Source organism: Octopus bimaculoides, chromosome 3 (assembly GCF_001194135.2).
Source record: "Octopus bimaculoides isolate UCB-OBI-ISO-001 chromosome 3, ASM119413v2, whole genome shotgun sequence".
NCBI classification, from domain to species: Eukaryota; Metazoa; Mollusca; class Cephalopoda; order Octopoda; family Octopodidae; genus Octopus; species Octopus bimaculoides.
Genome location: NC_068983.1, coordinates 73,199,445 through 73,220,895, shown reverse-complemented (window position 1 = coordinate 73,220,895; position 21,451 = coordinate 73,199,445). Strand labels below are relative to the sequence as shown.

The 21,451-nt window shown below is 35.8% G+C and overlaps 1 protein-coding gene and 1 long non-coding RNA gene across 2 annotated transcripts in view; one reads left to right on the top strand and one right to left on the bottom strand.

Annotated features, from left to right (window-relative positions):
* LOC128247298 (uncharacterized) overlaps positions 1-3,647 on the bottom strand; it is a 30,968-nt gene extending 27,321 nt beyond the window's left edge. The window contains exons 1-2 of the long non-coding RNA XR_008263670.1: positions 3,525-3,647; positions 1,801-2,008 (exon numbers count right to left, since the gene is read on the bottom strand). This is a non-coding gene — a long non-coding RNA (uncharacterized LOC128247298). The remainder of the gene's footprint in view (positions 1-1,800; positions 2,009-3,524) is intronic.
* The window catches only part of LOC106874456 (tumor necrosis factor receptor superfamily member 16), a 158,022-nt gene that overhangs the window by 131,339 nt on the left and 5,232 nt on the right, over positions 1-21,451 (top strand). The gene's annotated exons all lie outside the window — the stretch shown is intronic.

Sequence of the window (21,451 nt, the reverse complement as noted above, 5' to 3'; positions counted from 1 at the left end):
GGAATCGAAACCGCGATCCTATGACCGCGAGTCCGCTGCACTAACTACTGGGCCATTGTGCCTCCACACATACACATATGTGTGTGTTATGTGTGTGTGTGTGTGTGTGTGTGTGTTTGCGTCTGCGTTTGTCCCTCACCACCACTTCACAACTAGTGTTGGTGTGTTTATGTCCCCGTAAACTAGCGGTTCGGCAAAAAGAAAGAAAAAAGGAACAATAACTTTCGACTAAAAATTTAAGGCGGTGGTCTCCGAGTGATCGCAGTGTAAGTAAAAGATAAAAGATGAACCTGCACATTCTGAACCTGTATGTAAACCTCATAGGGAAAGTATACAAAAAGCTATGCACAGTGAATTATGATGATGAGCATGTATTGTCAAGAATAGTAAAAGAGAGGGGTGAGGGGAAGGCATTATGTCATAATGACGGTGGAAGAGAGGAAGGTCTAATATCATGATGATTGGGGAGTAGGGGAAAGGACAAATATAATGACGATGGTGAAGGAGAAAATTTGATATGATAATAATGATGATGGTGGAGGAGGTTTAATATAATGACGATGCTGCAGGGGAAGGTAAAATATCATAATGATCGTCATTATGACGGTAGAGGAGAGAAAGGTCTAACATCATAATGATAGTGGAGGAGAGGAAGGTCAAATGTAATGGCGGTGGAGGAAAGGAAGATCTAATATTATAAGATGTTGGAGGAGAGGAAGGTCTTATATCATAATGACAGTGGAAGAGAGGATGGTCAAATATCGTAATGACGGCGGAGCAAGGGAAGGTCTAATGTGACAGTAGAGGGAGGGAAGGCCTAATATAATGACGGTGGAGGGGGGAGGTCTAACATAATGACGGCGGAGGAGGGGAAGATCAAATATAATGACGATGGAGGAGAAGAAGGTCTAATATCATGTCACTTGGAGAGGAAGGTCTAATATAATGACGTTGGAGAAGAGGAAGGTAAAATATCATAATGACAGTGTAGGAGAAGAAGGTCTAATATAATGACGGTGGAGGAGAGGAAAGCCTAATATCATAGCGACGGTGGAGGAGAGGATGGTAATATGTCTTAATGATAGTGAAGAAGATGAAGATGTTACGTCATAATAATAGTGGAGAGGTGCGGAAGATGTAATATCATGGTGAGATAAAGTTAAGTGGAGTGTAATGTCATGGTGACAGTAAGGGAGAGGAAGGGTGTAATGTCATGATGACAGAAGGGAAGAAAAGAGCGAGGAAAGTGTGATGTCATGCTGATGGCTATGAAGGAGAGGGAGGTGTATTATCACGATGGCAGAGAGGAAGGAGCGAAAGGTTCAACGTTATGGTAGTGGAGAGAAAGAGAGAAAGGTTTAAATATCAGGATGGTGAGAGATGAGTGTAACTGTATTGTTATGATTACAACGTGGTAAGTGTAAATGCCATGATGACGATAAGGTGTACGCTATTGTTTAGAACAGGGTTTTCAAACTGTGGTCCGCGCACCACAGGGGGTCCGCAAGGACAAGACAGGGGGTCCGTGGGCAGCAAATGCTTTTTATGAGCAATTTGATTTTATGTATGTTTTTTAATCGAAATCTTTTAATTGACAATAAACCTATTTGTCAAATACTGTTAAATAAATAAATGTAAAAATATATGCTATTTTAAACAAATATTTATGTATAAATTTCATAAGCATTTATAAGGGAGTCTCTAAGGTAAAGCCTGAAATATAAAGGGGTCCGCAAGTCAAAAAGTTTGAAAACCCCTGGTTTAGAAGATTTGGCAGAATATAAATAAATGAATACTAACCGAACATAATTTATTGTAAATTGAAACTGGAATGTGCTTGACCTGGATGAACATAGTTGTGATGTTTTGCACCTTTTACATATGTCTGTCAAAATGATTGAAATGAAATTATTTCAAGCAAGAATCGAAACCAGATAGTATAGTCACTTTTCGCAGAACTTACTTCAACTGTACATTATTTATCACTGTGTCCGTTGAGTACTTTTACCTGAAAGTTATAAAACGTCAAAGTGTATTGTTATTGTTGTTTTTAACCCCAGAGAAGATCAAGCAGACTTTTGGTTGAAGGCATTCCAATCATGATCATTCCGCCTTTTGTTTCTGACATATGGTATCTGGGACTTTACCAGTATGTGCTTTGCATTTTAAGAGATATGTGAGAGATTTTTTGCTGGCATTTCTAACTCAGTCAAAAAACATTTGTGTAGGATATGGGTGGAAGAGTATTATGGTCATGAGTCCTGTGAAATGGTTCTGAGTGAAAATCGAAACTACATTTGCAGGTTCTGCTCGCTCAAAACTTACGTCTGTTCCAAAGCGCTCGTTACTCCAGCCGTCCAAATAATAATGCAAGACTGATTATATTATAAACTAACAAGAGGTTATAACTAGCAGCTCGTTTCCTTTACACGCAATCGACTTTTTATTTTTATTTCGGAATTTCTAAGTTACTTTGAACCATCCAGATACGCTTAGCTTTAATCATGCACCCCTACTAGTTTTAATCTATCTTCTGATCTGCCGATTAAAAGTTGGAATTAAATCAGTGGTGGTCGTTTTCCCTTCTGTTTTTTTTGTTTGTTTTATTTTGTTATAGTTATTAATCAATTTTTATATTTTATTTTTATCGACGGATATTTTATCTGACAGCAGAATATAGGCATACTTGTAAATTTGTATGCATATGAAAGGTAATAGATGCGCTTGTGAGTAGTTCGTATGGCAAAAACGTACATATTGGCTTTTTTGATTCATATGCGATCACACATAGAGAAATTGTATGAGAAACATAGAATTAAATAGAAAATGGAGAATAAAAATAGAAGAAAAACAACTGCATACATTTTATAATCAAAGTGTTGTTTAGTGAAAATATTTTCTCCCTAACCCAACCGAAAATTCAAAGATAGCACCAAAATAATAGAGCGAATTAATTCCGATATGTGAAGCTGTTCTTTTGATCAACTTCTGTGGAATACATTATGAATAGGTCTGCTTGTACTGAAGATTATCTTGTTTGTTTTAATCGACGTTGGCCCTATCCTTTCAACCGACATCAAACAAAGATAAAAGGGACCGATTTATGGCGGCTGCCAGGGAGCCTCTATCAAAAACCGCCAGTCGGCGCTGGTGGTAGCTGTTATGGCAGTCACACTATAGCTTTGACGTGTCAACTTGCTATTCACACAAAACTTGAAAGAAAATCTTTCTTCTGAATGAAAGTTGTTATAAATTATTATTATTATTATTATTATTATTATTATTTATTATTAAAAATTGTTTTATTTCATTATTTCCTTCATTAGATCGATTCTCTTAGAATATACACTCAGACAACAACATTTAGCTGTGTTGAACACCCATTAATACTAACTATTCTGTTGTTGGCTTCATAATCACGTAATGTTCTGGAAAGTTTTCGTATCATTTGATGAAAAATCAGTGGGAAGAACCATTTCATTAAAAAAAATAAATAAATAAAATAAAAACAAAAACATACATACCTCTCTCTTATCTAGATAACTTCCGTCTGATGAAAGCTTAGAGTTAACCTTTATTGTACCTATTACATAACTCAAATAATGAACATCATCAATACATTGATCATATGGTATTACATAGAAATATAAACGATCAAGCAATAATTACTTCCCCCTTGCTCTCTCTTTTTCTCTCTCTCTCTTTCTCTCTCTCTCTCTTTCTCTCTCTCTTTCTCTCTCTCTTTCTCTCTCTCTCTCTCTCTCTCTTTCTCTCTCTTTCTCTCTCTTTCTCTCTCTCTCTCTCTCTCTCTCTCTTAGCCATCACCAAATGGAACTATAGATTTTAGTTACAAATTTGACTTGGCTTAACTTTCATTATGCAACTCTACAAAACTCAGTTTTCTGTTGGTGTTTTTTTTTCCTTTTATAACAATGGCGCCTTGTAAACAGTTTTTGCGCACCATTGGGAAATGAAGAAAATAAAACTAAAAACGCATAGCTAGGGTTAGGATTTGGGGTTACAGTAACAATATTTCTGCAACGTTGCTGTGATGGTTCAAAAACAACTAATGATTGCTTTGAGACTGGACGATGCGAATAAGATCTTTTACGATATGCAGAAGTAACGAACACTTGTGCTTATATACAGTTGAAGCTGCTTATTATAATCACAGATGTTATCAACTGGTTATTATTACCTAAAAGATTCCATCTCTCAATTATCATAAGCGACACCCATTACATGTCCTTTGTGTATTGTGATGCCACAACAGCTGGTGATCACTGACGATGGAACATAACATGTGTCATCATGCCCTGGGCAACTGCAAGCTATAGTCATGTTATATCTGACGGTTTTATGAACCTAATCTTATGCAAATTTTCGTTGGAGTTTATTGAAAGCGCGAAGTAAAATGTCCATATTACAATTATATAGATATTAAATACTGTGTGCTCCTTTTGTTTATGAGACTTACTCAACCATCCAGTAAGAGATAAATATCGTTTAATGTACACAGTTTAAAAGGTATGAGCTACTAATAATTTCTTGTTATGAAGCCACGTGTTTAGGCAGCCTGAAGATTGGCGTATTATAAAAACTTGCCTAGACACGTGTCTTCACAGCAAGAAACTATTAGCTCTTATTTTATACTGTATATTAAATGTGTGTGTGTGTCTCTGTGTGTGTAACTTTGAAAGTACACTTGCCACAATGAATAATACCAGAAATGATGCATACAATAATTATAGTCTAACTTTTGTCAAATTTCTTGGTGCTTTTTACAAACTGTTCAAGAGAAAAATATTTAAAATAAAATCAAATGTCTCATTTGTATGACTCCTCCCATTTCCCCCTCCTCCTCCTCTGCCTCCATCATCTTCTCTCACTGTATGTGTGCAGTGTTCCTTCACTTGTTGCCAGACGCCAAGCCTAGTATGTGCACTCAACCAGCACCTCTCATATTAACTCTCTCCGTATCTCATCTGATGATGGAACTTGATATGTAATGCAACGTTCATCGTGGCACATGCAAGTGCAATTTACAGGCGATTATGATGAGATGTGCTTAACTGTAATTACTGTTTTACAGTTAGATTGACTGAGCCAATGTTCAGAAAGTCTCTCGAAGGACTGTACAATAATCCTTTCTTATTTTGGCACAAGGCCAGCAATTTTGGTGCATGGGGAAATCAATTACATCGACCCTAGTGCTCAACTGGTATTTATTTTATCAGCTCCGAAAAGATGAAAGTTAACCTCAGCAGAATTTGAACTCAGAACATAAAGACACACAAAATGCTAATAAGCATTTTGTCAGGTATGCTAACGATTCAGCCAACTCAGCACCTTAAAAGACCCGTACAATAATATCAACCTTTCCGTCAGTGGTTAGATACTCCATCAGTTGTGGTTCTCTTACATCACATACATAATGTTTTTATACCGCAAATTAAATACGGTTAGTGTTAAAGCAATCAATGTTTTTTAGTAATTACTCTTATCATTTGTTTAATTATCTTCACAGAACCTGTTGGAGAAATAACAATTCAGAACTTTAGAAAGGCTTATTTATTTATTATTAACTAAAAGAATGATTATGATGGTGGTGGTGGCGGCGGTGGTGGTGGCTTTAGCGGTGGCAACTGGTGCTGGTGGTAATAGAGGTAGTGTTGATGGTCATGGTGGTGGTGGTGGTAGTGGTAGTAGTAGTAGTAGTAGCAGCAGTAGTAGCAGTAGTAGTGGTGGTGGTGATGGTAATAGAGGTAGTGTTGATGGTCGTGCTGGTAGTGATAGTGGTGGTAGTAGTAGTGGTGGTAGTAGTAGTAGTGGTGGTAGTGGTAGTGGAGTGGTGGTAATAGAAATGACAGTGGTGATTGTAGTGGCACTGGTGGTAATAGATGTAGTGTTGATGGCGGTAATGGTGGTGGTGGTGGTAGTAGTGATGGTAATAGAGGTGGTGCTGATGGCAGTGGTGCTGGTGGTGATAGTAATGGCAGTAGTAGTGGTGATGGTAATAGAGGTGATGCTGGTGACAACTAAGCATTGGATTGATTATGGGATTCAGACAGGTGGCCATGATAACATTTGATGCCTTTCCTCGAAGGGTATATGCATTTATCAAATGACATAAGTGAATCGGATCTGATGGAGAATCGAAACTAGCTGACATAATAAAGTTTGGTTGCGCTAAGAAAAACCTAACCATCATGCATACCACAGCCACCGCTACCACCACCACCACCACTACACCCTCCACCACCAGCTTCAGTATTAATAATTAATAATGGTGATGATGATAATGATGATGATACATTTTATGATGATGGTGATGCTGATGATGATGATTTCTTTTGATTGAGCAATCGAGCAAGAAGAGAGAAGAGGGTGACGTCAGTTTAATCGGCTCAAGTGCATTACTACTGTTTATATTATCGACCGTTTGATGGATAAAAGGCAATAATAATAATAACAACAACAACAACACTCTACATTGATATTAAAGCGGTGTTATAACAAAAGGCACTCTTTTCTCTATGTTAAGCGGTTATTGCATGTATTCTTTGATCACAGCAGTTGATGAAAGCTATCAGAGCTGATTCAGAAACTAACAAATCAGTACAATGGGAAGGCTAGTGACGATACCATATTTCCTACACTTTCGGAGTGGCAGCCTTATAGTTAGTAAATTATTATAATCAACACATTAGTTAGAGTCTACCATTCGCGCATGCAGGCATGTACATCAGTATCAGTGTATATATGTATGTATGTATGTATATGTGTATGTGTGTATGTGTGTATGTATGTATATAGTCATTTATATGCTGAGGCTCATGCACGCATGCATGCAAATGTGCACGCTTTCTTCCGTATCATGTTTGTGTGTGTGTGTGTGTGTTTGTGCTAATGAAGACGAATTAATAACAATGGTAATGATTCTTTATTGGGTTGAGAGTTAACCACTTAATGCTATTCCTTGCCTTTTAATAAAGGATTTTCCTCTTTTGAACCGATTGACAGCTTTGATTTATATGATTGGTGGAAAAGATTAGTGGTGAGTCGATGCTTGAATTGCAGATGCCCGAATATAGCAGTAGTAGTAGTAGCATTAATTGTAGTAGTTATTTGGTGAAATGGTGTTGTAGTTCGTATCCCATTGTGGGCACTGTGTTAATGTAGTGTCCATAATTAAGGCAATCTATTATCACAGGGTGACGGTTTAGTTGATTTAAAAGTATTCTGGATTAGTTTAAAAGCTGCCCTTGACCCTGAGTGGGAAGATCTGCAAACAGATCTCTGACTTGTTTTGCAGAATTTGTTGCAATTGCTTCCTCCAGAGTCATATCCCAATGATGATCATATTCGTTGCAAAAAAATTGCTGCAAACAATCGCAGTAATGAAAACATAGGAATCCAAAACTTCAGGATTGCAGGTCCGGATTCGACCCAGAATGTTTTTAATTTACTCATGGAGTTAGTCTTTAGATTATAAAAATTATCATACGAAAAAATTTGTCGCAAAAAGTTGCATAAAAAAATTGCCAAAAACAATCACAGTATTGAAAACTTTGGAACCCAAGATTTCAGGATTGTGGATCCAGATTTGGCCCAGAATGTTTATAATTTACTTGTGGTGTCAGCTTGATTCCAAAATGTTATGATATGTTGGGCTACGGCCTCTAGGAGTAAAATTGAAGACGTGTGACACATTGACATTGACATTTATTATATATTATGATATATTAAGGTGGTGAGGTGGCAAAATTGTTAGCACGCTGGGTGAAATGCTTAGCGGTATTTTGTCTGCCATTAGGTTTTGAGCTCAAATTCCACCAAGGTTGATTTTGCCTTTCATGGGGTCGAAAAAATTAGTACCAGTTATGAATTGAGGTCAATGTAATCAACTTAATCCCTTTCCCCCAAATTTGAGGCCTTGTGCTTCCAGTAGAAAGGATTTATTAAAGTTGAAAAAGTGTGACACACTGACATTCAAATTTATTATATTAGATGTCTAATTTTGGGGAAACTTTATTTCAATTAAAGTGCATTTTATATGTGTGTGCATGCATGTGAGTGTGTATATATATGTATGTATGTATGTATGTATTAAAAAAAGCAAAAAATAAAACAAAAATGATAGTGTTCAGTATGTTGGCAACAAAATAAAGGTATGATAGGGCAACTTCAGAAATAGAAGGTATACGTGAGTATATATGCCTTTTTATATTATCTTTAATTGGCAGAAAGTTACAAAAGTGACTCAAAGGCCAACAGTTTTGTGCTCAGCAAACTTACTTCAAATCTGGGAGTTTATTTCTTTACACACACACACACACACACACACACACACACACACACACACACATGTGTGTGTGTGTATGCAGATGCATGCATATCCATCTGTTTCATTTATGACTATTCAGTGTTCAATTAATCCTGTACCCTACTCAATGAATTAACATTGAATTCTGAAGATTGGAAGAGTGTCAGATAAAATACCTTGTGGTATTTGTTTTGATTCTCTATGCTCAGATTTCAAATCTTGCCAAGGTCAACTTTGCCTTTCATCCAGTTGGCATTTGATACAAAAAAAACACTGATCCAGGTTTGTGGATTTACGGAACATATGGACCTTTGGACTGGATACTTTGCAGCATTTATTTGACTTACTTGCTTTCTGCAAATCCCACTATGGCCTATTTGGGTGATCAAATTAATCTGTTGTCCAGTCTGACATGTTGGGTACCCTTGTTATAAGCAGGTCTCCAGCTTGAAGATACCTTTCTCCTTCCTTCCCTCTTGTCAGCCTTGGAGGCCCTGTAAACTAAGCTCAAGCTTTTCCCTAAACATGTAAAATAACTGATGGATTAATTCTTAGTTTCTGAATTATCTCCCCTTTCTTTGAGAGTTGCTCATTGTTGCTGCTGCATTTTTTGTACCTTTTCTGTAATGAATATGACTATTTAATTAAGAATTTTTTGTCTATGACCTTATAACTTGGATAATGTAGTCCTAGATACACTAAATTGGCCAGTGGTGGTGGTGGTGGTGGGCATGGTGATAAAAACTAGATAGTCATAACATGAATGTTAGCTCTTCTCAAGCAGGACTGACCTGGGGTTAAACAACTTCAATAACATCAGTGCTATTCTACAGGGAGTCCACAAAGTCTAGGTACATGGGGATTAACACATACTTTAAGAAATTATTATTTCTTATATTTAATTGTTTATGTTATGATTTTATTTACTCCACGTACCCAGACCTTGTGGACACCCTGTATATTTCTGGGATCAGGAATTTTTATTATGTACACCGTTTCTATTAGTTGGACTGGTGTCCTCATCTTGATTGTTACTGACACAAGACACCTGAAGAAGGCTGGAGTTATACAACAACCAAATTGTAGTGAAATCAACAATCAAGTTGAAGATACCAGTTTGACTAATATAAACAGTATACATAACTGTACTAACTGTATTGTAACAACACTATACTATTCTGACTTGAGGAGTTTGACATTATTTCACAGGCATTACATTAGATGTTGCAGTGAAATCTTCTCATGGATACACCAGCTTCTGTTAGATTTGGTGTGCTTTATTTAATGATGGGTGCCATTCAGTGATAGACAATGCTACCGTCTGGCACTACCATTCCTGCTGTCTAAAAAATAAACAAGTGGTTGAGTACTCTATGCAGCATTCAAACAAAATCAGTATGATACAGTATATGACACAATAGTTAGTCCACATTACTCTGTAAGGAGCATAGGGCCAATTTCTCAGGCATATATATTCCTCCCAGGACGGGATGCTGGTCTGTTGCAGGATTACTTGTTTTTACCAGCTGACTGGACTGGAGCAATGTGAAATGAAGTGTTTTGCTCAAGAACACAATGCATTACCTAGTCCTGAAATCAAAACTACAATCTTATGATCATGAGTCCAACACCTTAACCACTAAGCCATGTGCCTCCACATGTAACACACTGAGCCATTTGAATTATGGGTACACTGCATCCAATGGACTTCCACACAGTTTTCATCTACTAAGTTTCACTCACAGGCATTCTAGCTATGACCATCCTCTCTTTATTTGAAGGCAAATCTTCCCTCTAGGATCACATAATCCAATGAGTCCATTATTGTCCAACATGGTAAAGTGTATTTGCAGAATTAGCTGCTATTTCTAGCAGGTTAAATGGCAAGTAGAGGCTCCTTCGTTGGTTCAACAAAATTTCCAGTATTGACAACTACTGATAATACTAGTATCCAACCATAACTGATTTAGCAAACAATAATCTCTTCTTTTACTTTGCTCTCTTTCTTTCAACTCTGTTGCCATCTTTGATCCTCATTCAGACCCTGCTTTGTGGTTGGCTGTGTGTGTGTGTGTGCACGCGTGCGTGCGTGCATGCCCATGTGTGTGTGCATGCACATGTATGTGTGCATCTAATACTCTTATTTCTCTTTATATTCTCTCACGTTTGATTCTGTATTTATTTGGTGACGTACATACACAAAGAATTTATATTAGTATATATTATGTCTGTATTTCACATTTTCCAATATCTTTCATGATATTGGAAGCCAAAAAAAAAAAGAAAAGAAAATAAAGCTTTTTCTTCAGATGTATTTACATAACATCTAATTAGGCAGTTAATAAATCGAGATCAGTCTCAAATTAATATTTCCAAAAGGTATGGTGTTTAATGTGTTTGTGTACATATAATTATGCGTAGAAATCCCATACCATGGTTTGCTGCAGCTCTGTCTGAGTGGATCCAAGCTACTTACTCTCAATTGCTATTTCTATTTCAGCTTCAAGTAGACATAAGAAGAGAAATGGAAATTATGTATGAGCTATTGGTCATGTGATATATATAACATTAGCTGGATATAATCTGTCTATGAATCAGCATTGGTTGATTAATAATAATGTTTATTGTTTAACCCCAAATCAGCTTCTTTTCAGTAAACCTGTGATCAAAAGTATTCCAGCCATGCCCATCTTGTCTTTTTTTCTTTACATGGTGTATATAGTAAGTGCTGTCTTGAGTCCTAGGACTCATACACCAGATTACCCAGTTACTCTGTTGTATAAGTTTCTGAGATCCCAACATTCTCCCTAAATGGGATACCGGTCATGGAGGTTACTTATTTACAGCTGAGTGAACTGAAGCTACATGAAAGGAAGAGTTCTATTCAAGAACACAATACACCACTCAGTTCAGGAATTGAAACCACAATCTTGTGATTATGAGTGTGACATCCTAATCGCTAGGATGTCCAAAACATCCCAAACATTATACCCCAAACATTATACCATGTCACTTTCTTTTTAATAAGATGTTAGGTCGTGATTTGAAGAGGATTTGGTTACTCCTTCTGGCAGATCATCAACAATGTAGAACAAGAGTTGGAAAACCTGTTTTATTATTATTTTTTTTTAGCATCATGGGCTAATTGCAATTGCATTATAACCTGTGAAAGTGCATTTGTGCTGAGAAAAATAATGAATGTTTAATAATATAAATTCAGAGCTATGCAACTTATGTCAAGTTACTGTTTTGTTTTTAGGTTTAAACTATTTTCTCCATAAGTGTTAAGTGTTTTACTGACTTCATCAAATTCAAATTTGAATGCAAGTAAGGAGCTGGCTACACTTGTTAAAGAGAGCAGGTTCATTGACACAAGCTTCTGCATTGTCATTAGAGCAAAAAGATATCAATTTTGATATTCTGTCTAAGGAGGTTGGAAATTTCCTCACTAAACAGATTTTGTATTTCTTTGTCTATCTTGAAGAAGCTGTTATGTCCAGAATTTATGTAATTGTGCTGTTCTTTCCTTTGTCCTTAATTTTGCATATGTGTTTTGAGATTAGATATATTATTTATTATGGAGCATTGTTTGAAGGAACTGTTGTGTTGGCAAAAACAGTTCTTAAATGGGCTCTTTATTAAACTGATGTACAAGACAGATTTTCCCTTTAAATTATTATATTTGTTCATATTTTAGCATAAAGCAATTTTCTGTTATGCAGGAATCTTGAAGACTTCTGTAAGTGACCTTGAAGTTATTTTTATTTATGGAAAACTTTATTTATTGAGTAGTTTCTGATGTTCTGAACAAGAGCTTACTTACTGAAGAGAGGAACTACTTTGCTACATATACAAATACACTGTATTGAATGGTGCATTAAACTAGACTGTATTCACCTTCCTGTTCTTATAAATTATTCATTACCTCTTTGTGTTCACAGCTCATTATGCCTGGTTATATGTAATGATCTGCTGCTTTGAAAAGAGTTGCATTGTCCCAGCTCAGTGTATTCAATTGCTTGTTCCATTTAGGATATGCCTGATGGTGTTTTAGTGTATAACTAGGTCCAGGAGGAAGCTAATAGTCTTTCTGAAGGTCTTATATAATCCCAAAAGGATGTTGTGGGTGATATCTAAGACTTTTATGAATATTGTATTTGCTATTCGTTTCACTTTCAAGCTGTATTGTGTCATGTTGGTATGATCTTTATTAGTGTGGTGGGTGCTTATAAGTCTGTCATCTCTGGACATGACTATATTGGTGTTGCTCAATTGCTCTAATTCATTAAAAAGAGTTTGGTTCCATCAAAGCTTCCCAATCTGACATGAAACTCCTCTCCTCAGACCTTTTCCATCCACCATGTGTCCTTACTTAAAAAGAAAAGGAAAAGAAAGTGGTCTTCTGACATAAATGATGATGGTTTATCTGAAGTCATTGTGCTTTTGTGTTGATACAAAGTGTGTTGTTTTGTTGTGGAGGCCTTGTTTATACATTAATGGGTACATAAGTTTGAATCCCTACCATCATCATCATCATCATAGGGAGGGAGAGAAAAAGTGTTAATATGTATGTCTGTTAACAATATTAAACCTTATATTTTTGCAAACACCAAACTGAGATTGAATAAAGAACAGCAAAAATCGCTGGATAACTTTGTCACCGATTAAACCCCCATTAAGATTGCACTCCCTTCTTTTGCGAAATATCTGTGAGAAAAGAATGTAAATACTATGTGATATAATTGGTAAAATGATTAAGGTGGCTATTATTAGGTCAGTTCAAGCCTCGTTGCTAGTTCATTTGTTGTACTTTTTCAATTTTGAATTAGTGTTGAGACTCGTACTTTATTCTGCTTGTTGTGTTTTCCTTTTCTAATGTTTTGTTGGTGGATAGGTGTCCGGTTGATATAGGTTCTTACAGTGGAGGATGTAATGGAAGATTGATGTAGTTGCAGATGAGAATATGTGGAATTTAACATGGTATAAGAAGCATGTGTTGGTTTAATAAAATGTGATATCTGGTAGCAGATAACACAGTTGTTGTTGTTGAAGTTGTTACTGATGTTCAGTCCCAGATCAGCTCTGACCAAGTAGACTCACGATCAAAGGAATTCCAGGCATGACCATCTTGTCTATTTCTTACATATAGGACCACTGTTATTTTACATAAAACAGTAAGAAGTAATTTGAAGGATATTTAGCAACTATTTCAGTAGATTAAACAACATTTGCTCATTGTCACAGTGGTAATAGAGGGCGATATATACAGTGGTGGTGTATTTTATTGATGTAGGATGGGGTGGTTTTGTGTGGTGGTAAAGAATGATGTATTAAGGTAGAATAACATGATAGGTTGTTATATTAAGTGATATGTTATGAGTGGGGGTGATTGATCAAGTGTAGGGATATTATGGTGATAGAGGAAGATGTGTTGCACATTATTGTTGTTGAAGGTCAACAGTGGTGTGAGTGTTGGTCGTTGGTGGTTGTTATAAATGATGTGTGATGTATTGTAACAATGACATAGGGTAGGCTTTTATGTATTATATGTAATGTATAAGGTTTTATGCGATTGATTGCTACAAAAGTCAATCATTTGATCATCAGAATGTTTGAAGGTCAAAAAGATCAAACCAATCTCCATATATGCATTTCATTGGAAAGGAGATGCCAGAAATGATGGAAGATAACATTTAGTAGTGTAATATTTTGCTCTATTCTGTTGGTAAATTAAAGTAAATATTTCCTAGTGAAGTCCTCTTCTCCATGTCCACTAGGACTCATAAGGCAAGTGCTTAGCTTCAGATTTCATAATATTCTGTCTAGGAGGTAAAAGATAACTCCCTTTCTATGTAAAATCGTAATCCATTCAGTGCTGCAGACAACATTCCCCAACATCATTGGCATCTATTTTACTTAACTAAAATTGCTAAACAAACAAATAAATAAATAAATAGATAAATAAATAAATAAATTCTGTTTCATTGAAAGCAATCAACAATTTGACTCACTGATTAGGAATTCAAATCTTTCTTTACATATTGGTTTCAAATTTTGGCACAAGGCCAGCAATTTCAGGGAAGGGTAAGACAATTACATCAATGCCCAACTTGTACTTATTTTATTGATTCCGGTGTTTCACTGGTACTTATTTTATCAACCCTGAAAGGATGAAAGGCAAAGTTGACTCAGGTGGAATTTAACTCAGAAAATAAAAACTGATGAAATGCCACTAAACATTTTACCCAGTACACTAATGATTCTGCTAGCTTGTGCTACCTTAATCTTTCTTTACATATCATCTAAATGTTAACATAAAAAACTTCTTTCTACTTATGAAAAGTTTAACATAACCTTTAGTCCCAGATCAGCCTTGACTGAATAGAACTACAAGAGAAAATCTTGTAAATTGTTAAGAAGTGATTCTAGAGACATTTGATTGCAATTTCTAGCACATTGAGCAACTAGGTAGATGTTTCCTCATTGACTTGAAATCCACAAAAATCCAGAGTTTTGACAATTATACACACTCACCCACATGCGTGCATGCATACACAGATGTACATGCACACATGCATACGCATGCACAACAAGCTTCTTTCAGTTTTTGTCTAGCAAATCCACTCAAGGCTTTGGTTGGCCTGGGGCTATAGTGGAAGACACTTAACCAAGATGCCAGTCAGTGGGACTGAACCCTAGACCACATGGTTGCGAAGCATGCTTCTGAACCATCCAGGCATGCATGTATACCAATATTTAAAAAAATATATTTAAAACAAAACAAAGAGATATTTCAATTTTCTTATTCTTTTACTTGTTTCAGTTATTAGGCCGTGGCCATGCTGGGGCACTGCCTTGAGGAATTTTAGTCGAATGAATCAATCCCAGTACTTTTTATTCTTTAAGCCTGGTACTTATTTTATCAGCCTCTTTTGCTGAACTCCTATGTTATGGGGGATGTAAGCACACCAACACTAGTTGTCAAGCAGTGGTGGAAGACAAACATAGACACACACACAAATATATATATGTGTGTGTGTGTGTGTCTGTGATGGGCTTCTTTGAGTTTCTACCTACCAAATCCACTCACAAGGCTTTGGTCTTTTGTCAGCCCGAAGCTATAGTAGAAAGCACTTGTCTGAGGTGGCACTGTGGTAGTGAACCTGGAACCATGTGGTTGGGAAGCGAGCTTCTTACCACACAGCCATGCTTATTATTTCTAAATTATTTGCTTAATTAAATCATTAATTATGCCTATACTCATTTTTTTGCTCTTTCTGTAACAGTTTTAAAAATCTTATCAGTGAGATCATAAACATCATTTATAACAATATTTTTATGTGAATTCACATAATGATTAGACATTTGGCACACACACACACACACACACACACACACACACACACACACACACACACACACACACACACACACACACATCATCATTATCACCACCATCACCACCACCACCACCACCATCATCATCATCATCATCATCATCATCATCCTGATTTAACATCCATTTCCCATGTAGGCATGGGTTGGATGGTTTGACAAGAGCCGACCAGCTGAAGGGCTGTTCAGGGACCATGTCTGTTTTTGCATGGTTTCTATGGCTGGATGCCCTTCCTAATACCAGCCACATTACAGAATATCCTGGGTGCTTTAAAGCAGCACTAGCACAGGTGCTTTTTACGTGGCACCAGCACCAGCACCAGCACCAGCACAACCCCACATTAGGGATGCTCAACTTGAAAGGGTTGCAAAGGATGAGCCTATGTCTGTGTGTGTGTGTGTTTTAAGCAAGGAATGTACACGAGCTAATGTAGTGAATATTTTAGAAATAGATATTAAAATGTTATTTTCAACTGAAGATCCCACAGTATGTTGGTCATACAGAGGGTGAAGTCAATTGGTATTGAAATGTACTTTACTTACTAATGTATTCAGCGCAAAGGTAAACCTATTTCTCATATGTTCATTGCATTGCTCATGTGTATGTTTATAGTGAGTTTCTCGTGGTTTCGAAGTCTTGGCTCTGATTTTAGCAAGTGGTATTAATTTAGCCATCTTATTGTTACCTTATTAATATCATTAATAACGGTAATAATACATCTTTATTTAAATGTATATACACATATATGTTTATAGGCACAAGAGTGGCTGTGTGGTAAGTAGCTTACTTACCAACCACATGGTTCTGGGTTCAGTCCCACTGCGTGGCACGTTGGGCAAGTGTCTTTTACTATAGCCTCGGGCCGACCAAAGCCTTTTGAGTGGATTTGGTAGACGGAAACTGAAAAAAGCCTGTCGTATATATATATATATATATATGTATGTGTGTGTGTGTGTGTATGTTTGTGTGTCTGTGTTTGTCCCCCCCAACATCACTTGACAACCAATGAGCTGATACATGTTCAGATTAGACAAAGGAAATGGAGATGGATTGGACACACACTGTGGAAAGAACCCTCAAATGTGACATGACATGCACCTGACTGGAACCCGCAGGGGAAAAGGAAGCGAGGACGCCCAAAACAGATATGGAAGCGGAGTATTTTGGATGAGCTCAGGACCACCGGCCTGACATGGGAAAGCAGCCAAGAAACACGCCAATGACCACAAAAAGTGGAAAATAACTGTTGAGGCCCTATGCTCCACATGGAGCAAAAAGGATTAAGAGATGTATATATATATATATATATATATATTTATAAAGATAAATATATTTCTATGTGTAAATATCTATCCATCTGTGTATCTGTAATATATAAATTTACATATACCTATCTATACTCATGCACATGCACACACACACACACACACACACACATGTATACAGTCACACATATGCATGGATATACATATGTATAAAATATAAACATGCATACTCACACACACAAACACGCATGTTTTTTTTTTTTTTTATATACACGTGTGAAAAAATTTCCAAAGCCAAGATATTCTAAAATATAATTATAGTGAAAGGTGTGCACTTTTGAAATTACAGTGAGATGAGATGTTTTGTTGCGTGAAAAAATCAAACTAATCTAAAATATATAAACAGACGTATGCGTGTGTGTATGTATATACGTGTATCATATATATATATATATACACACACATATATATACCTATACATATATACACACACACATATATATACACAAACATTTCTATATATATATAGTTATATGCACACACATGCTTATATACCTACAGATACATTTGATATATATATATATATATATATATTATGATTGACCGTTGACTGAACACTATTCAATTTTTTTTCTCCGTGTTTTTCTCCTTGTCTCCGTATTCTTTCCGTTGAAGAGCGTAGCTCGAAACGTCAAAGACTTTCCGTATTCCCGAGCGTCATACTAATATATACTTTTGTTATTTACACCACCTGTCCTCGTCTGTTGTTATTATTTGTATATTCTCCCATATATATATATATATATAATTTCTGTCAGAAAATTATATTTTTCAGACAAATTTCAATAACTTATGACTAATTGAAACAAACAAAACCTATCTATAATATCTTTTACTTATGATGTACAATGTTTTATACTTCATAACTGTTGTATTATACATATAATTTTATACAATATATATATATTGAATTATATGTATAATTATGTATTCCTGAGTTGAGTTTCTCAACTGTTTACCATTGCAACCTTTTCTGGACACATTTTTCCGGTGACATCGATGGCAGCAGTGTAGATTTCAGTGGGATAGGTGTTATTGTTTAACATCTGTTTTCCATGCTGACATGGGGTGGATGGTTTGACAATAGCTGGCAAACTAGAGGGCTGTGCCAAGTTCTATTGTCTGTTTTGGCATGGTTTCTACAGCTCAATGCCCTTCCTAATGCCAACCACTTTACAAAGTGGACTGGGTGCTTTTTATGTGGAACCAGCACTGGTGACGTCACCAAATAAGACAAGGTAAACTCTCCTTGACTGAGTGGCATAAAATAAAGGAATATATTCCAATGTGGTGCACTTAACATTTGATTCTTTTCTTAAGGAAATATTAAAGTTATTTTTTTTAATTACTGTTTTTAAACTGTTAGCCATGCTGTGAGATGAGAGTGGTGTAAACAAGTAAACATGATGGTTACGGAGTGTTACTATTGGAGCATTCCAGTGGATGCAAATGGCATATCAATCAGAGGATACGGACAACAAATGAACAGAGAATGAAAAGAGATGGAAATGTTTGAAAATATGGAACAGAGATTATGTGGATATGCAGATTGTGTTCAATGAAGAAAGTGGATGTGATACCAATATTGATTAGTGCACTTGGAAATGCCAGTGCCCAACTACCAACATGGCTCAAAAAGATTGGAATGACTGTAAAGCTAGAACAACTACAAAAATCATCATTGCTTGGAACTGCAAGAGTCCTTCGCAGAATTTTTGAAGCATGATCAGTAAACAAGTGTCACTAATAATAATAATGGTTTCAAATTTTGGCACAAAGGCAGCAAATTCAGAGGAGGGGTAAGTCAAATACATAAGCCCCAGTGCTCAACTGGTACTTATTTTATCAACCCTGAAAAATTTGAACTCAGAACATAAAGACAGACGAAATGCTGCTGAGCATTTTGCCTGGCATACTGACAATTCTGCTTGCTCACCACCAATAATAATGATAATAAAAATAATTCCAATTAAATTATTTGCGAGTATTATCTAATATTGGTTTGGTAATAAATATTCATTTCTTCTGCTTTATATGTGCATGTATGTGTGTTAAGTATATATATTGTTTGTCTAAATTACTACATGACTTTTATTCTACAATTCCCAACATCAACTGTCTTGATTTATCTTAGAGTTCTCTACAGAATCTAGACACTAATTTGCAGTAAAGTATCTTAACACTACAAATTCCAGACACAATCTTACTTATTACTTATGTTCTCTTTCAAATTGAGCACATCACTTCAAAGTCTTGTCTGGAGATGTTCATGCTGTGGTTCTTTTTTGTATATTTTGTGGCTGTATTGTTCTATATGCTTTATTATCTCTGTTTTAGTAAAGGTGGGAGTGTTGTTTTCAGTCATGTTTGTTTGTCCATGGACAAGATATCTCAAGAACTGCTGGATGGATTTGGATGAAACTTTCAGGGATGTTTGGCCCCATGACTGGCATGAACTGAATTGATTTTGGGATCGATCCAGTACCAGACAAGGGTTCTGGATTATTTGTTATATTTACTTTACATCATTACGATCTTACGTTGATTTTCAAGTCTTTCTCAATTTAGGCTGTTTCCAAAGTATTGGTGGGATAACAATAATGATGAATTCTTTTATCTTTTACCCTTTACTTGTTTCAGTCATTAGACTGTGGCGATGCTGGGGCACCACTTTGAGGGGTTTCAGTTGAACAAATCAACCCCCTGTACTTATTTTTTTAAAGTCTGGTATTTATTTTATAGGTCTCTTTTGCCAAATCATTAAATTATGAGGATGTAAACAAACTAATGCTGGTGGTGCAAAACAAACTAACTCAAAGATACATACACATATATATATCCACATCTTTCAGTTTGTCTACTAAATCCCCTCACAAGGCTTTGTTTGGAATGAAGCTGTAGGAGAAGACACTTACTCAGGGTGTTGTGCAGTGGAACTGAACTCTGAACCATGTGTATGTGAAGCAAACTTCCTGCCACACAGCCCCACCTGTGCCTATATTATGCATAATTTTCCCTTTAATTGTATAGACCTCTTCCTGTCTTGTTGGTACAATAATTCATTGATAATAATACAACACATGATTTGTAAATACAACTCTAAAAAATACATTAATACTCAATATTGCTATAAAGTTAGGTGTGCACAATGTCTTGTGAGAATGTACATTCATATTTTCTTGTTTCATAAAGTCAAGTGAAATAATTTATGTTGTAGAAAGTGTCCATGTGTATTTTCTTGTTTATAAGGTCAAATGTGTACAAGCTGTTAACAGCTATTAGTAAAAAGAAAATAAGGTAATAAACATTTTCAAAATAGTAGAAATGGACATCACCGAAAAGATTTCTCATTCAACTAAACACATTGCTGCGGAGAGAAGAGAGAGAAGATAGTTTGATTTTTGTTTAAAGAGCTAAAGTAGCTGACAGATTAATAATCTTTCATTGGTGACACACTAAAATAACACAGAAAATGAGGTCTCTACAAATGTCTGAACTGTAAATTTTACTTGTGATTGCCAGTTAACCTGCTGCCCTCTGTTGTGCACTGTCTTATATCAGCCGACAATGGAGTCTCTATACAGTCAGCCAACCTGCTAGAAATAGCAACTAAATTTTTCTCAAATGACACAACTGACCTAGAGTTATCTAATAACTGTATGCTCTCTCTTTCTCTCTCTACCCTCCCCCTCTCCCTCTGCAATGCTTCAAACAAACTTCAGCACTCTTCTATGACTTGTTAGTTTGTTGTACCAAATTTAATGTTAAAAGCTGTTTGTAATAGACTAAACATCCCATTATAGAGAGAAATACAGTTCTCAACAACATAATCACTACAGAAACCAAAGATAAGTAACAGCTCTATGCTGTAACTTCTTCTGAGTCAGAAAAGAGAATTGATGTAGTTGCCTTCTCCAGGTAAATACAAAGCCTAATATAAATGGATAATGGATACAACTTACAGATCAATTAATTGCTCTAAAGTCGAAATCAATGTTCTCCCACAAACTTCTTTTACTTGTGGTGTGATTTAGAAGCAGCATGGTCAAATAGTTAAGAAGATTCTGTGGTGAATTGAAACTAATTTAGTATAGTAGCTCATCTGATCACATTTTTTAACTTTCTTGTGTTTTTCCTCCAAAGCTCTTCAAATCCATATCACTCTTTATTTCAGCTGGTATTGAATTGGTAAATGAAAAGCTAAATGTCACACAAGATGCTTGACCAGCTATTTATGTACCTGGTCTTATCCATCATAAGAGATACCAAAAAACAAATTATTATTATTATTATTATTATTATTATTATTATTATTATTATTATCATTATCATACTTCTTCTTCTTCTTCTTCTTCAATATATATATATATATATATAAATGAATAACTTTCTTTTTTTACTTAT